The 19,043-nt window shown below is 36.5% G+C and overlaps 1 protein-coding gene across 16 annotated transcripts in view; it reads left to right on the top strand.

The window, feature by feature from the left end:
* Nucleotides 1–19,043, top strand: part of ENOX1 (ecto-NOX disulfide-thiol exchanger 1) — a 554,315-nt gene that overhangs the window by 277,508 nt on the left and 257,764 nt on the right. For 8 of the 16 annotated variants that reach the window (XM_073212579.1, XM_037002109.2, XM_037002112.2 and 5 more), the window contains one exon: nt 15,337–15,480. The exons of 7 other annotated variants lie outside the window; for them this stretch is intronic. The gene's annotated coding sequence lies outside the window, so the exon portion shown is untranslated. The remainder of the gene's footprint in view (nt 1–15,336; nt 15,481–19,043) is intronic. One more of the 16 variants, XM_037002106.2, reaches the window with a different exon arrangement.

Raw genomic sequence — 19,043 nt, 5'->3', positions numbered from 1 at the left:
TTGAGTACTTCATGCCAACTTTTGTTCTCAGGATGGAATAGGTTGGAGTTTTTCAATGAAAATATGCAAAATGGTATGAGAGCCTCAAACAGTGTTCTGTAATTAGAAGTGTATAGTACAATCAGAAGGAAAGCAAGTTAGAGGGAGCTTTCTGGGCTCTGTTACTCTGGGATGATTTTTGTAATATTGTGATGGTTTAAATCTGAACAACCATGTGTAAACCTACTAGTAATAGAAAAGGTCAACCTGATCTTATAAAACTATAAATAAATAATGCTTTAGGTATATTTTATATATATATACACACATTTTATTATATACAATATTGTGTATAATACAACATAATATACACTATTTTATATAATCTAGTGTATATTATATATTATACATAAATACATATATATACTTGTACACTTGTAAACTTTACACTGGGTTATTGGCATGACCACCTATGGGAAGCAAATTTCTGGTGATCTCCTTCTGGTTCTTTTAGAATGAACCTGGAAGACAATTACAGTCTGAAGCCGTAGCTGCTGGTGACAGTTATTCCCCTACAAGGAGGTGAAATGATGCAGACCAATGGTTTAACATTTCCCAGAGCACTGTGATAAAACAAATAAGCATCAGTGAATTGGCATATTGCTTTCTGCTTTATTTGGGGAATTTCAGAACTTTTTTGGCAAATGATTTTTTTCCAGGAGGAACACTTGACCCAATTTAGTAACTTTTAACTGAAAGATATTACAACACAGAGTATGGTTCACATATAGTTTGTTGTTTTGTGTTGCGTCTTTCTTTCTAACGGCTCCAGAGAAATTCAGCTCAATCTGATATGTTTACATTGAAGTAAACTGACATCTGGATTGCAATACTAATGGAGCAGAGAGTGAATATCAGTGTAACTGCACAGTGTATCACATGCACAACAATCATGGACTCAGCTCTCCTGAATGAAATTGCTACCTGAAAGTATCTAAACTTACTAACACTAAGAATGTTCCTAAGGCAACTCTCAATAAAAAATTAAAATTGTTCTTCATTGAAAGAAGCTTGTCATGTCCAAGTCACTTTTAAAGGCCTTCATGAAAAGAGAAAACACATTTAGCAATGTGCTTCTAAAAACATGCAAAGAGTGTATAGAGACCCTGAAGCTGCCTCTGTGATTAAACACCTCTGCTAATACCCATATTTTATTCAAAATATGTAACTTACTGAGCTGTAGCTCCACTGGGCTCTTTTTGAAACTAAATATGTAGACTAGTGCATCAAGTTGAAACTTCAGAGGAATTCAGAATGTAAAATCCTTAAGCTTGTATGGCATTAGAAAAAAGAATCACAGTATGGGCATTACTGAATTTACTTATGTTTTTTCCATATCCCCATAGAAACAGAAGTAGCAGCACTGGCACTTTATACTTTTTTTTTAGTGCTTTCTGTGGACCAGGCCCTGTTTTCAATGAGTTACACATAGAAACCTATGTAATTCTCACAACCGCCCTGAAAGTTAGGTCTGTATATCTGCTCAAGGTCATATAGCCAGTAAATCAGTTACAGAGGCAGATTTGAACACAGTCTGGTTACAGAATTTATACTCTGAACAACTTCACTATTCTGCCTCTCTCCTGCAGGTGAGTCTAACTTCATAGTCCAGTTATTAGAATTCAAAATTCAGGGAAGGGCTTTGTTAGAACCTTTAAGGAGCTGGTCACACAGGGGATGGTGTCATGTGGAGCAGTGATAGCTAGCATCCTCGAATGTTTTAGAATTTCCAAAGCTCTTTCACCTGTATTTGTTCTTTGCTTTTTACAATTCTAAGGCTGTTACTCATTTAAAAAAATTTGCAGAATACCTATTGTATGTCAGACACTCTTGTAGATGATGTGATACAGCAGTAAGTGAGAAAACATCATTGTTTTCATGGCACTTATCTACTTAAAAGGATTGCATAGTAATTACATTGTTAGTAACGACCACTGAATGTGAATGCATCAGAAACAGCGGGGCAGGTTGGTGAGGCAGCAAAATCTTGTCCTTTCTTGTTTCTTGAAGGTTTGTGAAAGCTCAGGTAGCATGAATTGGAGACTTTTAAACTGTGATTCCCTTCACAGAAAGGGGATCCTATATAACATTCACAGGTAATTTACTTTGTTTATTGTCATTTTGTTGCAGAAACATTTTAGTAACTTACCTCTTTTAGTTACACCTATATATATTTATAGGGAAACTTTTTCCACAACGACTTCCAACAGATATCTGAAGTCTATTAGTATGTGTGAACTTTTCTGAGACCTAATTTTTGCTAAAAAAGAAATATTTAGATGTCAGATTGTCCAATCCTGAGAATATACATCTGGAAACTTACTAGCAGCTGGAAAGTTGTCATTCAGGAAGGGAGAGGAAAAAGCCCTGTTTTTTTTTCCTTAGGAAAAGCAAGCCAGCATTCATTTTAAAGCTCCTACAAAATGGGGAGTATTTAAAGTCTGATGCTGAATTTCAGATGTTTGCCTATATTGAATGACATTGGAAAAACTCTTCATTTGAAATGTTTAAACATGGAGCAAAGGAAATTTGAAGATGAATGAGAATACCTTCTACCAGCTCTACAATCTTTCTTATTTTGACATTTGTCTCTTTTTGAGGTTTTTCACTTCATTTTTACTTTTTCCAAATCCATATCACAGAGTAGTTATTATATCCAGAAAATTCAAATTCATGCCATATCAGGTACATCCCATATTTCAAGTGACATAAATCCTGTACTGTCACAGTATGCCTAAAGTAGGAGCTATATCATATTTGATGGTAGAGGTATTGTGTCCTAGAAATGGAAATTAGGGATGTGGCTCATAGCCCCTGATTCTGATGGGCAGTTTGTCATCTTGCTCACTGGAAATCACAGAGGGAGTAAATGACAGACTCAGGTTACTTCGGGACAGCTCCTATTAAGTAGTCTTCCACTGCTGTATCAGTGAGTGAAGGAGGTCAGTGTGCCCCTTTCTCTGATGTGTGTTAAGGATTGTCATGGAGAGTCATGAAGGATAGGCACTTACCTCATATATTTTTCACAAACAGTTTAGCCACAGTTTTTTTTTTTCTTAAGACCTGATATTCCTGAAGTAGGCTATTTTGTCATGTTCTCTAAATTGCTTCTGTAATACTGTCTGCCACAGAGTAGAATTTGTAGAAGACATTTCTATTTAAGACTTAAAAATGTAGTATTTTAATATCTGAAATACCAATAAAAGCTTATTTAAATGCTGAGGGCTGCACTATGAAGCATATTCAAGTTGGATGATTTCCAAATGGAATTCTTAAGATGTTAATAAAGATTTCACATTTATCTTTATTAATAAAAAATATATATATATGCTTTTAGAAATTGAAAAATAGAGTAGGCTTGTAATGAAAAGCTGTAGCCCTGATTCCACCCCCAGACTTATTGCCCAGAGAAAATTTTATAATTCTTTAAACAGTTTCTGTGTTTATAGTTTTGTTAGTGCCTTCATACCTTTAAATATATATATGTGATATTGGCTGAATCAAGTATAAGTGTGTGTGTATATGTGTGTATAACCACCGATTCGTGATTTATCAAATTTAGATATTTTCTGTTGCAATATTGTGATTTATAAGAATGCATATTTGTTCACTTAGATGACCAAAATATATTTCTTATATATATTTGGTCTTTGTTGGTGGTTCCTGATTCACAGCTCCCAAAACCCTTGGACTTTCCAAGGAGCAATGGGGTACTTTTGTCATAATACCTGTTCTTGTCTCAGTTCCTGAAGTCTTCTTCAGAGCCATAAAATTGAAATAAGTACTTTGTTATCCATAATAGGCCTGTTTCCACCACAACTGGATTTATGCTAATGAGGTGACCTTTGGAAAGCATCTAAGGACTGAGCTGGTTGCAAGGGAGACCAACCATGAATAGAGGGTTCCCACATTCTGTCCCATCTCTTGGGAAGTGAGAGGTGCTGCAGGTTGGAACAATTGCCAACAACCAATGATTTAATCAATTTTTCATGGAATTAAGCTTCCATTAAAAATCCAAAAGGACTGGGTTCAGAGAGCTTAGAAACTGGTGATTATGTGGAAACTGGCATGCTCAGAGAGAGCATGGGAGCTCCGCACTGTTTCCCTATACCCTGCCCTATGCTTCTTTTCCATTGGGCTGTTCCTGAGTTATATCCTTTTATAATAAACTGGTAATCTATTATGTAAAATAGTTCTCTGAGTTCTGTGAGCCACTCCAGCAAACAAATCAAACCCAAGGAAGAGGTCTTGGGAGCCTCTGATTTATAGCCAGTTTGTCAGAAGTACAGGTAACCTAGACTTGTGCCTGGTGTCTGAAGTACAAGGAGGAGGCTGTAGGAACCTCCAACCTGTGGGTCAGAAGCACAAGTGACAACCTGGGCTTTCAGCTGGCATCTGAAGTAGGAAGTGTGGCCAGTCTTGCAGAACTGAACCTTAACCTGTGCCATAAGATGCTGTCTCCAGGCAGATAACATCAGACCTGAGTTGAATTATTGGACACCCTGCTGGTGTCAGAATTGTTTGTTGGTTTGTGGGACTGCCCTACCCACCAACCACCAAATTGGAATTTGAGTCTCAGAACACAAAAAGGTATCTATATATGCTTTTAGAAATTGAAAAATACAGTAGGCTTGTAATGAAAAGCTGTAGCCCTGATTCCACCCCCAGATTTATTGCCCAGAGAAAATTTTATAATTCTTTAAACAGTTTCTGTGTTTATAGTTTTGTTAGTGCCTTCATACCTTTGAATATATATATGTGATATTGGCTGATTCAAGTATATGTGTGTGTGTATATGTATGTATAACCACCGATTCTTGATTTATCAAATTTAGATATTTTCTGTTGCAATATTGTGATTTATAAGAATGCATATTTGTTCACTTAGATGACCAAAATATATTTCTTATATATATTTGGTCTTTGTTGGTGATTCCTGATTCACAGCTCCCAAAACCTATGGGATAAATAAAGATATGATAGATATGATAGATCTTTATCTATGATAGATAAAGATCTGGCTTATTTGTACTACTATCTCCCTATTCCCAACATGCTGCCATTTTTAATTCTTCTCTTGTTTCCTTTGTACCTTTAACTAATATCTTTATTCCTGTATTTCTCTCTTAAACTCCAGAGAGTACCTAATGACTTCTTACATTATGAAATGTTATCCTTTCCATAGCTTCTTTTCCCCATAATGCATTCTGATTCCCTTTGTGCTGGTAATTTTACATTATTAAAGTTGATATCAATTATATTCTATCTTTAACCATTATAAAAAACTTCAGTATTTTGTTGGCAGCTTGATTCTGATGGTGGAAGATCAATAAAAATTATCATGAATATGTAAAGTATCAGTCATTGCTGACCTAAGTAGTGCACTGTGATTGCATTGCCTTATTTTGTTTAGTTTTTTGTTTTACCTAGTTTCTAATAATTTTTATTTGCAAAATCTGCTTTTATAGCATCTTAGTACTTTCAGCTACTCAGAAAGTAGAATGGAATCTTTGGAATGACCCCTTTTCCTGGATACCTCCCTCTGTCTCTGGCAGGAGCAACTTCTACTGAGGTCTTTTGTCATACACCGATCTTCCCTGGATTCGTGTCTTCCTGTTGCTCACTTTAATCTCATGTACTGCTGAGGCAAATCCTCAGGAATCTTCCTGAAAAGGGGCATGTAGAAGGTAAATATTCTGAATTTCTGCATGTGAAAATGACTCATTAATGCCTTGGCTAGATCAGGAATTATAGGCTAAAAATAATTTTCCGTAGGAACTTGGGAGTTCTAATTTTTGGCATCCAGTATTGCTGATAAGAAATCTTCTTTTCTCTCTGAAAGTTACTTACTGCATCCCTGTTTGAACATTATCTTTAGGATATTTTCCTAAAATAAATCTGTTGTTGGTTCTTTCCTTAATGGGCTCTTTGATGGACTCTTTCATTCTGAAAGTTTATGACCTTTAGTTGTGGGAACTTCTTTGATTATTCCCTCTCCTTTATTTTTAGAAGTCTCTTTGGAATAGCAGTTGGGCCTCTGGTTGATTTCTATAAATTTTTTTCTTTTCTCTTGTGTTTTCCATTTCTCTCTTATGTTTTTAACTTTTTGAGAGATGCATTTAAAACTATTTTCTTACATGGATTTTTAAAATTTTTGAACTGTATTCTTTTAATATTCTAGTACTTTAGTCTCTGATTGTTCCTTTTTGAAGACTCCTGTTCTTGTTTATTAGAATTTTTAAAGTTCTCTTCCATTCCCCAAAATACCCAGTCTTCCGTAAGGGTCAGTGTGTGTGTGTGTGTGTGTGTGTGTGTGTGTGTGTGTGTGTGTGTGTGTGTGTGTGTTTGTTTGTTTATTTGTTTACATAGATATTTCAACTTTTTTCAAATATCTGTCAGTAGTTGTTATCTAATTATATTTAAGAATGAAAATTTGGGAACTCCATGTCAGTGCCATGAGAGATTAGAGCCTGGCATCCTGCTTTTTAGGGTGTTTGTAGGAAATCTTGTTGCTTCTCTACAGGATTCTCTTTCTGCCTTCTTTTTATCATCCTCTCTTCTTCATGTATACATAGGTTATAGCTTTATCAGTCTTCTGTTTAATTCCATCATCTAGAATTTTCCTGAATTGTGTCTCCCTTTCCTATTTTCTTTGTTTTTGTCAATTTTTCATTTGGCTTCTTGACTTTAATCTTAAAGAGAACTTGGGAAAGCACAGGATAAACTGATATGATCAATTTGCCATCTTCAGCTGGATATATCTAGATCTAATATAAATCTCATGTCTTTTTATAGTTGTTTGAGGAATTAAAATATGAAGTAATTTGGTAATACGTCACTAAAGGATAGTTAGAAGTTTGTTTTATTTGTTTGTTTCTTAAGAGAAGTCAGTATTACCTCCCTGACTTTTAGACTGTAAATGGCTTTAGATATTGACCTTTATTATTTAATTCTCTAATGGTACCTTGTGTCTTCTTGGAAATAGTTGCTATGGCTATTACTAATGAGGTTTCTAATAAATTACTCTTGTTAAGCCCATTTTTTTAAGTTGTTTATATGTAATTTTAAATCCAATCTATTCCAGATTGTATATCACAAAGGGAACATAAATTCAATTATTTATATAAACACAAGGAGCCCATACTTTCAGTGACTACAAACAGAAATATGTGAAATAATACAATAGAGGATTATTTTAATTAAAAAAAACCTTTCACTTTGAAATAATTTTAGATTTGCCAAAGAGCCACAAGAATAATAGAGTGTTTCTGTATACCCTACACCCAGCTTCCCCTAATGGTATATGTGGTACAATGGTAACCTAATGGTGGTACATTTATCAAAACTAAGAAGTTAACATTGATACAGTACAATTAACTATATTTCATACTTTATTTGGACTTCACTAAGTTTTCATTCCTGTCCTTTTTCATTCCAACATCCAGTCTAAGATACCCCAGGGATCATATCCCCTTAGTCTCCTCCAGTCTATTCCAATTTCACAGTTTTTCCTTGTCTTTCATGACTTTGACAGTTTTGGAGAGTACTAGTCCGATATGTTGTAGAATATCCCTCAGTTTCTTTTTCTGATGTTTTGTCATGGTTAGGTTAAGGTTTTGGATTCTAGGTAAGATTACCACAGAGGTGAAATACCCTTTTCATCATATCAAATGTACATGACAGCAATATGATTTTTATTGGTGATATGAACCTTGATCAGTTGATTAAGGTGGTATCTGTCAGGTTTCACCATAGTTATTATTTTCTCTTTCAATATTATATTCATTTCAAACAAGTCACTAAGTCCACACAGTCAAGGGGAGAGAAATTAAGCTCCATCTCCTGGATAGAAGAATGTCAAAAATTGTGGATATATATGAAAACAACCACAGTAATTAATCAATATTTTAGGGGGGGCTACTTTGAGGTGATTTAACTATCATGTTTTTCCTTCAATTATTGCCCACTAATTTTAGCATTCACTATTAGAACTTATCTGCAGCAATTACTTCCTGTTTCCCTCCTTCCTTCTTCATTTTTTATTTGGAATTCTATAAGGAAAAATTGCCTCTTCTCTCCCATTTATTTATTCAACCATTATTTTATATAATTGTGAGCTCATGGGTATTTATTTTATTCCTTGAGTTTTATAGTCTATGCTATTAATAGTTATTTTATTTCTCAATTATTCCAGTTTTCCACTGCGAGCTCTTTCAGGTTGGCTCCAAGTTCACCTACAATAGATGTTTAAAGTTAACCCAAAGAGTGGGCAAATCAGTAATTTTGTAAATATTTATTTAATGTTATATTACTATGCTTGATACTATGGAGAACAATGAAGTTTAAGATACCATTTCTGCCTTCAAGGATTCTATAATCTATTTTCAGAGACAAAATAAACTAATGAAACATAATGAAAAATATATGGCAATACAAGATTAAATCATTAAGGGCTGAAGAAGCTCACAGAAAAGTAAAAAATAACAAAGAATAAAAAACATTTAGTTGAGTATGTTGACAAAGGAGGCAGGGAATGATGGGTATAGTTTAGTTAAGTGAAGTAGTTTAGTCAAAAAAAAGATATAAGTGCAGGAATTATTATTATATAGTATAAGAAGCAGTAAGAGACAAATCATCTTAGATTAATTGGGTAAATTTCTTGTTGAGTAAGATAAAATTACTAAAATTAGTACAAGAAGAGGTAGGAATTGCTTTGTATTTGTTAAATAAATTGGATTTATAATTAAAAGCTTTCCCTCAAAGAAAACTCCAAATCCAGATGCTTTTACTAGTGCATTTTTTCAAACATTTAAGGAGGAAATAATATGACTCTTAAGCAAATATATAGTTAGAACACTTCCCAAGTCATTTTCTGAGATTTGCTTAACTTTAATAAAAAGTCTTAATAAGGCACTATAAATAAAATGGACACATTGATATCCCTCATGAACTGTCCATTTCTACCAAACACACACAAAAAAAGGCTTTTGATACTATTTTCAGTCTATACATTATTTTGCAAAAAACCAACATCTTAACAATACTGAGTCTTCCATTGTAGAATACGGTATTAATAATAATACCCCACTTATTTAGTTCCTCTTTAGTTTTTATCAGAAATCTCACACCTAATTATTTACTTAAGAAAAATGAAAACATATATCTACAAAAAGCCTTGTATAAAAATACACATTAGCTTTGTGTATAATGGCCAAAAACTGAATCAACCTAAATGTCCATCAATGGGAGAATGGATAATAAATTATAGTGTTTTCATGTAATGAAATGCCACTCATTTATACAAGGGAATTTTGCTCATGAATTAACTAATAGTTTTAACAGCAAGAATATATCAAAATCATTATGTTGAGCAAAGAAAGCCAGACGAAAAATAATATACACTGTATGATTCTATATATTTGAAGTTCAAGTATAGGCAAAGTCATCTATGGTGATAAAAATCAGAACTCCCCTTTTTAAGAGGGCTTGACTGGAAAGGATCTTCCTGGGTGGTGGAAGTTCTCTTTATCTTGACTGGTATGTAGTTTTCTTGAGAGTGTATATTTGACAAAGCTTAGTGAACTGTGTACTTAAGATCTGTGTATTTACTGTATGTAAATTATATCCCAGTTGAAAAAAAATTAAAGAATTAGTCTCTGATATTTTGTACTCGTCTTTGGGGGAAGATTTATCAAACTTTGGGCTTTCAGTATGCATAAACATAGTAAGAAATGTGACATTTCTCAAACTCATCATATCTCAAAGCAAAATTCACTATTGCTTTCCACTCCCTAGGCATGCAGACACATACCAGTTTCCTTGACTTTCCACATTCTGTCAGTGTTTTTATAATTTTCTCCAAGCCCAGGTTTAAAATATTCTTATAAACTTTGACTACTTCTCTCTCATCATGAATTCCATCTAATTGTTGGGATTTCTTCTATTTCTATGCATTTTTCTTCAATTTAGCCCTTCCTTTATATTTTTGCTATTTCTCTCTTAGCAATAGTCATCTTTTTATTTCTTATTCTGAACACTGATGCCACATTCATCTTCAAGAACACCCTCCTAATCAAAATCTATCTGATACAAAAACATTTCCAATATCTCTAAGCTGCTCCATAAAATTTCAAGTTTGTAATCCTGGAGTTCACACTCTACTTTTATTCTCCAACTCCATAAAGTCTCCACTCCAGTCTCCAAATGTGTCATGATTGGCTTCATCTCCAGTTCTCTGCTCAATATTGGAGGGATGTATGTGTCATCTTACAATTTTCACATTTATTTCTACCTTTTTTGAGGGTGCCTATAGTTGTAGACACTTAAGAGATTTGTTGGGAAATTGCTCCATTTTGTTGTTGTTGGTAGTTATATGAAGACACTCTTGCTGAAGTTTTATCATTTATTTATTTGTTTATTTAACAGATATGTATTAGGACTTGCTTATGCCAGGCACAGTACTGAAAATCATAAATTTGGTTGCAAGCATGATAGACATGGTCCATGCCTTGACAGAGCTTAAAGAACCTAATTAGAAAGAAATTTAAAAATTAATTATAACTCAGTGTGTTAAGTGTGTAGAAGGGGAGGAGTCTCAATAGTTATGTATTGCAGCTCAACAAATTATCCTGAACTTAGCAAACCTAGCAGGCCAAGAGAAATAGAACCAAGAAGGCATGTGAGTGTTTGTGTGTGTGTGTGTGTAATTTATATGTGTACATGCATGTATACATGTATACACACACATGCCTATATATATATATATATATATATATATATATATCTTCCTATTTATTGAGAGAATTTGAGAGAATGAGACATTTGTTACATAAATGAAGCTCACATAATATAGAAGCTGGCAAGTCCAAAATCTTCGGGGCAGGACAACAGGCTGGAGCCAGGGAAAATATGTTTCAGCTTGATTCTAAAGGTAGTCTGAAGGCAGAATTCCCTCTTTCTTAGTATACATCAGTCTGGTTTCTTTTAAGGCCTTCAACTGATTGGATAAGGCCCACCAAAATTATGGAGAACAATCTGCTTTACTCAGTGTCTACTGATTTAAATGTTAAATTCATCTAAAAAATATCTTCACAGCAACATCCAAATTAATGTTTGGCCAAACATCTGGGTAATGTGGCCTAGCCAAGTTGACACACACTATTAACCATCACAGTTAGGGATCTGGGTATGGCTTGACAGGGTAGTGATGGGGAGGTCCTCCAGCTCAAGGTCTCTCACACAGCTTCAATCAAGGTGTTGGACCAGGCTCACAGTCATCCCAGCTGGATCAGGATCGGCAGTCACCCTATTCAACTGGGACATTTCCAAGCTCATTCAGTAATTGCTGCAGGACTCAGCTCCTCACAGGTTGATGAACTGAGAGCTTTAGTACCTTGCTAGCTATTGGCTAGAAACTTCCTTCAGTTCCTTGCCAAATGAGCCTCTCCATAGCATAGTTCACAACATGGGAGCTGAGGTCATCAGAGTCAGAGGGCAAGAGAGATGTCATTTCCCAACACTTTTGCCATATTCTGTAAAGAAGTCACTAGGTCAGCCCATACTCAAGGTTAGGAGCAAGAGGGGATAACACAAGGGTGTGAATACTAGTATACGGTCAAGCAAGGGAATCAATGGAAGGTCCTTTTGAGGTTGAAATATTTTAACTTTACAATGAGAAACTAGAGAAGGTATGAAATACTGATGTGGCCTGGGACGATTCAACAAAATAGGAGAGGCTTCTAGTGTGCAGTGCCATAGCTGGGCTGGTTTACATAGAGAAGGAGACACAGCAGTAGTTCCTAATAAGTGGTGTACATCTGAATCACCTGTGGAGCATTTTTTAAAATACATGTAGTGAGACCTTTCTTCTGCTGATTCCATTTCAGTAGACCTTAATGATTATGATGTACCCTTGGTGAGATTCATTATAATATGATGAGCAGATTATATCAATTTGATCCAAAAGTTTGGGTCACAAATAGTTGTTTTAAGATTAGAGAGAATGGTGCGAGCAGCTATTCCTAAAGAGGAACTTAGCTCTGATCTTTGAGAAAATTGGAAGCCATTGTAGGTTCTTGAATAGAGGATATACATAATTGGAGCTGCATTTTAAAAGTTATTTTAATTATTCATTCAGTCAGTCAGTCAATTTTTTAATCAAAACATTTACTTATCACACCATAGACCAGTCAGAGAGGATGACAGATCTTTTAGCTATTGGTAGTATGGAAGATCTGATGTTATGAGTTGGATGCTTGGGAAGGAGAGTTCATAGGATTTCATAATTCAGCAGAAGGGATGAAGAGGGTGAGAAGGGAATGAAGACACCAAGTCTTCTGTAGGTTCATTCTTCTTACACAGACTGGGAAGTAGGGAGGGTGTGGGACAATTCAAGCCATGTGCTTTTAGCTCTTCTGTTCAGTACAATGTATGGGTCAGTAAGCTCTTGAAAAAGGGATTTATACAGGGGACTACATTTTAAATCCATAAATGGTGAGATTCCTGCCAAGCTTCTTCTGAATTCTATAAGGTCTAGAATATGGGGGAAATACAAATGTTCATTAATGTGATAAGACATTTCTAAGTGAATGATACAATCAAATAGAGCCTTTGTTTTCATTGCTTCTAGAGAACCAAAGCCACAATCATTCTGTGGCTCTGTGCTTGTAACAATAGAGTACATCTTTTCATTATACTTTCCAGAATAAAAGGGTGTATGGTTTCTCTGCACAGTAACAGACATGTTTTCTTGAATAATACCCTATAAAGGTCACACTGGAGATTTGAGTCACAAGCCCTGTGATTTAAATTTGAGGCTAAGTTTAAAAATGTATCTAGAGCTTGCCAAGTTCCATTAAAAGCCATAGTGTCATTTTGGATTACAGTTGAATAAAGCAGAATCCAGTGTTGTATCTTTCTCATTCCTTGGCTGGGTTGTTACGGTAGATATGTGCTTCCATACCAAATCCTGGAAAATAATGTCAAATTTCATAGATCTTTTTTTTTTTCTAAAGTAGCTTATTTTCTAGCTTTTCAATTATCAGAGGATTTCTGTAAAAGCCTAGTCACTTGGGTGTGTTTACTTATTGTTGATCTTGAATGCTCCTCCCTTCTTCACTGAAACTTCCTTGATTCCCTTCATCCACAGCAGAGTGGATTTCCAGCTCTCCAAAGCTTCTGAGCACTTTTTGCCTCGCTGATACCATCATGCCTGCTACACGGCTGTGCTAACGCTTCTTCCTAGCATTTGATGAGGTCTCACCAGGTGCCAGTCCTTGTGCCAAGTAGTTCATGTAGGTTATCTTACTCAGTGCTCACAATAGCCTGCCCAGGAAGGAAGTGATTTCTGCATTTCGCAGATGAGGAAGTGGAGTTAAAGAATTTCACCACCTTGCCCCAGATCATACAGCTAGGAAGTGGTGAAACAGGAACACTCCTCGGCAGTCTGGTCCAGGCCCCATTCTTTCAAACACTTACTAGTAACCACCTTCTTAATGTTTTACATCTTAGTTGTATCCCCCCTCCAAGGCAGTAGGATGTTTGAGGGAATTTTCTGACTTATGAATTGACTCAAAGTAGGCAGCAAATAATTGCTGAATGAATAATTGAAATTTGCCATTGAACTTTTATGGGAAACAGGTCTACAAGTTTAGGCATTTAACTGAAACTTCACTCTTATGTGATATGAAGAAAATAAAATGCGAGTTATATGAGGTTTTAAGAAGTGTTTCTGTTTATTTTGTATCTTGGTGTTCAGGTTAGATTCTATGGTCCAAATACTTTTTCCCATTCTTTGTCAAGCTCTTCTTCCTTCTTTCATGTAAAGATAAACTGGCTCTGTTGGGCTTTGTTCTTTTTTTTTCCCCCATGTAATAATCCCAGGCTCCAGTCCTACAAAACTCCAAAAATGCTATCAATCATTTTTCCCTGTTTCTTTATTCATGCCGTAAGCTTTTGTTGCCAAAAATAAAAATATTTCAAAGTTATGTGTGGCCTTCCTGCTCCATCATTCTCTAGCCTTGCTGAGGAGCTTCCCAAGCACAGTGTGGATAGGGGCTGAAAGTTTCAGAACTCAGAAGTTTATGGCATTAAGAGCTAGAACTCTGGGGGCAATTTTGAAGTGATTAATTGGGGTTTAGTGACCCTGAAAGACACTATAAGAGAGGGTGCTTGGGTAGCTGGTGGAGGGTAAGTTGAGGGACTCTCTGGTTCAGCAGCAGAACAACAAAAACATGCAGATATTTGATTAACGATGAGAATAGAAATCTGGATGGAGCCCTGCCAAGCTTTGCCCAGTCACCATCAGCTGTTAGGATGGACATAGCTGCCAGGGGATACACTGATATTCACACAAAGTGTAAGCTCTGTCTCTAATTGTATCAGAAAAACCCTCAGGGAAAGGTGGTATTCTCTTTCACCATGACAGTGAAGGAACAGTGGCTCGTGCAAGGGATCCGAGGAAAACAAGCCATTTGCACAACTATCCGTGATGTAACACAGCACACACACCCACAGCAAAACGTTAACAAGGAGGCTACTGAATTTACCATGAGTTCTCTGCCTAAGGAGGAAACGGGTAAGAAAAAATGCCCTGCTTAGAGCTGGTGTCTGTGTTTCGGTGGGGCCTAAGGCAATACTTTATATAACACTAAAGCAAATTAAGACAGAAAATTTCTTAACTTAATGATATATGAACTAAATCAGCACATTGCAGGATTATCTATTCTCTTGTTAATTGTGTTTGTGAAGTATTTTTCCAAATCACACAGGCCACAGAGTGACATGAGGGAAAGAGCCAGTCTGGAGACCTCTGGGCTTTGCAGACCTCAGGTTCTAAGTCCGATCTCAGGAATCTGTGCTTTAGTTTCTTCATCTGTAAAATAGAGCTGGTTCTCATCAGCTACAGGGCTGCTGTTAGTTTAAAGCATGCATGTATACAAAGCCCCTCGCACAGTGCCTCACAGCTGGTCGGAGCTCAGTAAATCCTACTGTTGCTGCCTCTCCATGTGCACACCCCGCCCATGATTCTCCATCCCTAGCCTGCTTAGAGAAGGGGAAAAGCAGAGTTCACTTAGTTAATAAAACACTCCTGACATTTCAGATACAGTGCTGAAAGGTTAGTGTCCCACCATGCCATTTATGAATAAGAAAAGTTTTGTAGTACAAAATGAACAGATTAATACCATTATTTTAATACCAACAGTAGGTGCTAATACAGTACTTTATGACCACGATGGCTGGGCTTCACAGTAACCGTTTTTGGACATTTCCCTATGGGGTACTTTCCTTTCCTTCCAGAAGCATCTGGCATGTCAAAGCCACACAGTGTTCCATGCGACTTCCTTTGTGAACAGCTTCCATTTAAAAGACTTTTGTGAAGACATTGTTTCAGTCAAATCTCCAAAGAACACATTTGTCTTCTGATCTGCTGGAGGTCTTAAGGTTTGTGTTAATTTTTTTTCTTTCTCTCACTGAAGGTACTATGTTTTAAGGGATATTTTAAAATTGGATAATAGTCATACTCTTTTGTAATAACTCTGAAAGTAGATTATACACAGATTGTAATCCTTTGATTTTATGGAAGGTAGATAGAAATGAAAAGAAATTTGATATGCCACTTCTACTTATTATTGTATGCTCTGTGGAATGTTACAAGGATATTAAAAATAAAATATCCCCCACATTGGGCTAAAAAAAATTTTATTTCTGCTGTTCATAAACTTTTAGTGAATGGATTCAATAAATTTATATTGAGTGTCTAGATTTGTCAGATTTTCTTAAGTACTTTCAATTAGTTAAGATCTTGTGGATAAATTATATTTGGAAACATTGAAAATCAAAACTTTATTGTCAATACCAACTAGTATTATCATTATGACATTTTTCAAATTATAAAGTCTCAGTGGCCAGTGTTTTCATTTAGTCCTACCAAGCGGTACTCACTCACCCTATAATGTAAAATGATAGAACAGAGATGATGTTGTTTAATGTTTGCATATTAACAGCTTGAAAAATTGCTAGTAGTATTGTTGCTTACTCAAGAAAACAGCTGCAAAACAAGCATTTTGTTTTGGAAGTACATGCTTTGCTGTTGAGATAGTACCAAGTGAAAGACTTTTATTTTGAAAGTACTTTTGGACAAAGGCCTAACCAAAGGCTGAATTCAATCCATGCCTTTCACAGACGGGTAAATAAAACAGGAGAGTGGATAAAGCTTGGAACACGGAGTGGATAAAAACGAAATGAAAACCAAAGGAGAAGGAATATAGCAGTCTCTCTAGAATGACACATCTTTCTCTGTAGGTGTGCATTTCCTTTGGTTGGACTTGTATTCTGTCCATGGTGACAAATGTTTTCACCCCTCCTAGCCCTTTACTGTGGGTTCTCTTTTTATTTCTTTTATTTCTACTGAGAAATCAAAGTAGATTTCACCGCAGTGCTGGGCTGGAGTCCAGTTTTCCCACAGCGCCCTTCAGCGGTGGGCTGCATGAGTGACTCGCTTTGCAGTGTGAGGCAGGCCGTACGTGTGGTGGGGACGGGTAGTTGTGCCTCCCTCTTCAACCCCAGTCTGTCAAGGCGGTGGGAACTGCAGTGCGCAGAAACCTAATAGGTGTATCCATAGAAACAGAAGTGCTGGGAAGTCTCCTAAATGTCCCTTCCTGGTCTACAGGTCGGTTACCACTTGAACTGTCTGAAACGAATGAGAATCTATCTGCTTTCCAATCTTTATACCCGGGCATCCACTTTCCTTTTGAAACCTAATATAGATTCTCCTTTGTTAGAAACCTGAGGTCAAGAAAACCTAAGTAATTCCTGGCTTCCTGGCATGGTGATGTGTTTCTTCTGTGGATTTATGAGAGTACCGCCCCCGCCTCCTCCCCACCGCCAATCTCATCATCGACTCTGTTCTCAAGTCGTCCTTTTCCTCTTCAGGAGAGTTAAACCTATCATTTTCTTTAACTTTCCTTGCAAAATTACACAATCCAAAAATTTATTTATCCTCACAGTTCTTTGCCCAGTCTCTTAAGTTCTCTATATTTTGTAATGTTAAGAGTCAGATGTGCTGAAGGAGCATTAAAATAATCTATTAATGTTTCTCAGTGAGGCCACTATTGACATTTTAAGGGGGACAGTTTTTATGTCCCATGGATTTTAGAATGGTTAATAGCCCAGGTGTCCAGGAATGAAAGGCCTACAGCCCTCCAACCCATCATTGTGATAATCACATTCAAACCTCCTTTGCATTTCCTGTGGAGGGAGACCAGGACTGCCCCCAGACTATGGACTCCTTAGAGTCGAGAATGTTGAAATTGGTAGAGTTGAGCAAAGGGTGGAGCTGGGCCTGGACCCAGTTTTTAACTTTGGGTGCTATGCTCTTCCCACTCTGTCATATTCCTACTTTGGGCCTACGTTTAGTCTCTAGCTGTCTAGGAACACACTAGCATGCACATACGGGTACCTTGTTAGAGAATCAGCATTTCAGCGTTGGTGTTTATAGGAGATCCCTGTTGTTCGGTATGGGAACACCGGTATGTGAAAGATAAGATCAGAACTCGGTGCAGGAAAATACCAGGTCTGGGGATTTAGGGAAAAGACAGGACTGATACTCCAGAGGAAATGGTGAGCCTGATGTCACACAAGTGTCAGCTCAGTCACTGAGGGAGGAAGGTGTAGAGAATCTGAATCCTAAGAAAGATGGAACAAAGTAAGTAACAAAGGGATATTTTTTTCACTTGCTTTTCACACTGTACCCTAGTTCCAACTCTACTCCACATCACAGGCTTCCTCAGAAATCTGAGGATCAGTTTGTGGGGAGCTCAGAGGACCCTGGGTTACAGTGCAGCTCTCCCTCCCCTCGGCCCCAGTGTCCCTTGCCTCACCCGCCTTCCATCAGCTTTTCTGTCTTTCCCCTCACTTCTTTGTTGGTGGCCCCCACTTAATTCTTCACGCATGCAGAGAATGGGGAAGTGACTGGGTGACTTACTTCTCCGACTTCATCCAAAGTCTCAAGTAAAGTTACAAATTAAAAGGAAAGAACATAAAAACAATTGAGCTTTTGGAAATTACTCCCATGAAAACTTCGTTAAGGCTCTGATCTCTTGAGATGTTCACCATGACACAGGCACAAGCTTTCCCTAGAAAAACAACTTTTCTTCACCACGATTTTCTTTGGATTTAACCTAAGAAATCCATGAGTTCCCTAGTACAGAAGTTACTTAACAAAGTGAGAAGTATTCATGACTTAAAGATACAATTCTAAGTAGGGGTATCTCCATTGTTAGAGTGGATTACACTTCATATCTGCCTTGGCTAAAATACATACAGGAGACAGAGTTGAAAATGGGAGCTGGACTAAAGGACTCTTTGCTTTATAGTAAAATGATGAATCCTACATGATAAGATCTATCGTCTATAACAAGGCTACATGTACAGAGAAAGATATAATAACATCAAAGCCTTCCCTTATCTTGTTATTTAATTATTTAGAGTTTTATGACTGAGCTCCTGAGCCAAATTTTTTTAAACATGATGATTTTCCTGTCCTGTCTTCTTTTGTACACCAGGCAAATTATATTTGACTTCTTAGAGTTTCTCATCTCCTGAAATGCACAACTAGTTCTGTAAACACGGATGAATAAATATTAGCTTTATGAGACCACATCCCTCTACTAGTAGAAAAATAGCATATAATACAAAATACAAGGATGTACTATTGAAAATTATAGGTCAGTATGCCCTTTAATTGTGGGTATATATCTAATCCTCATGCATGAAGACTGCTTTTTCAGAAAAAGGTGTGCTCTGTAATACCATCTGTATCTGCGACATATTTTCACCTCTTTCATATATCTCAAATGACTCTTGTGTCACCAGTGAAATGTTTCAGGCTTATTTAGCACTGTGATCATTAAAAAACAACAGAAAACTCTCCAGCTTCTCTCTATTAATTCTAAAAATTACAGATAATCCAAAGTTATTAAAATGTTCATAGGTCCCCTTTCTGC

This window comes from Manis javanica, chromosome 9 (assembly GCF_040802235.1).
Source record: "Manis javanica isolate MJ-LG chromosome 9, MJ_LKY, whole genome shotgun sequence".
Lineage (NCBI taxonomy): Eukaryota > Metazoa > Chordata > Mammalia > Pholidota > Manidae > Manis > Manis javanica.
The sequence above is the reverse complement of the archived record's forward strand: the minus strand, read 5'-3'. Positions and strand labels throughout refer to the sequence as shown.